Raw genomic sequence first — 1,861 nt, 5'->3', positions numbered from 1 at the left:
CAGATCCAAAATTTGTGTTGTTAGTGTTGTAACGTGTTTATTCATGTCTTCTGCGTATTGAAAAAGCTTTAAAAAGGTGACAAATACTCTCCTGAGCTGCTATGAGAATTTTTGTCCAATCACTAATCCTGGGAAAAAATCTCAGCCGGTGTGGTGGAACAAGGAACTTGCAATCCTTCGTAAAACTGCAAGGAAATCTTACAACAAGGCTAGTAAATCAAAACTACATACTGATTGGAATGCCTACAAGGAACATCTAAACGGAAGGCTTGGATTAGTTTTAGTGAGTCAATAGAAGGGGTCAACGAAGCGTCGAGATTTCGTAAATTACTATCGAAGGATCCAAAATCCATAGGTAGCATAAAACGAGATGATGGTCGTGTACTAACTCCGGCCTAGATACTCTAGAGCTGTTTCAGAGATCCACTTCCCTGGGTGCAGGGACTTGAGCATGGATGGATCACTCCATCATCAAACTCAAGCTCAGACTCAGGAAAGTGAATCTCTCATAAATGGTCTGATTACTTATCCAAAACTGGTATGGGCGATCAACACCTTTCAACCTTTCAAATCTCCTGGGCCAGACGGCATAATACCCGCGATGCTGCAAAATGCAGCACCTGAGGTTTTAAACGTCATAAAGGATATTTTTAAGGCTTGTCTAAAGTTAAGGTCACACTACGCAAATATTTGACTCAAATGTCTATTTTTTGTTTGCCACAAAATCTGTCAAATTTGCACACTCTTGATTTTGTGTTCACATTACACTCAAATATTTGACACATTTTGTTTGCTCAAACAGTGAGCAAATAGTGTCAAATAATGAAATGAGAAAACATGTTTGACGTGTGGTCACATTGGAAAATATATTTGCACCATGAAACAGATTGATAAAACTGTCAGAAAGCAAAAATTTATTTGCCAGCAAATATTGAGAGAAATTATGGCCAACATCGATTATTTATTAAATCCTGCCGTATATTTTATATGTTATTAATAAAGTATTTTATGCAATTGTTCTAAATAGTAACGTATATATGGAGGCTGTAGCTAGATCTTGCCAGGATTTGAATTATGAATGAAAAAAATTTGCGATTAAGTTCAGCCGTGGAGCCATTTATGTGGAGATCAGCGATGTCAAAACTCCATGTTTGTCTAGACCATATGTCGAGATTTGAATGTATGTGACGAGATAATTTACCATCTGAGAACCCGAAATACAAAATAAAAGTTTTTACTTAATATAAATTCCAAATGCAAACCACGGCCACATCGCTTGAAAATATGTTTAAAACCTATAACAGATCGAAAATCGGTCTTTGCCATTATACCGCAGATAAATGTTGACCTATGTTGAATTCGAAATGCCAATATTAAGCTTATTTGGTTTGAAAGCGTACCTAGGACTTGAAATTATGTTTTCCACTCATAAAAACTGTCATATTTAATTGGATAAAGTGTCAAAAATGTTTTGTTTTCAAACGAAATGATGAAATTCCAACAATATAAATCATCAGCTGTTATTTTCCATTGTTTGCCCGTACAAAAATATTGTAAGGGCAAATAAATGTTTGCCCAAAAATAAGGCAAATATTTACTAGTCGGCGTTCACATTATGAAAACTTTACGCAAAATGTTGTTTTGTTTGCCCAAAATCAGCTGTTTTTGTGTTTGCCATTGAAAATATTATGTGGTCAGATTATGGCAAAGAAATATTTGACACTTTTCGTCAAATATTTGCCGAGTGTCCCCTTATCTTAAGATTATCCTTCATACCTAGTCTGTGTAGGGAAGCGAAAGTGGTTTTTATTCCCAAAGCGGGAAAGCCCAGCCACACATTTCCTAAAGATTACAGACCGAT

This window comes from Musca vetustissima, unplaced genomic scaffold, assembly GCF_032173495.1.
Source record: "Musca vetustissima isolate MV318-11 ecotype Yass unplaced genomic scaffold, APGP_CSIRO_Mvet_v1 utg6011, whole genome shotgun sequence".
Taxonomy (NCBI): domain Eukaryota; kingdom Metazoa; phylum Arthropoda; class Insecta; order Diptera; family Muscidae; genus Musca; species Musca vetustissima.
Note: the sequence above shows the minus strand (reverse complement) of the source record.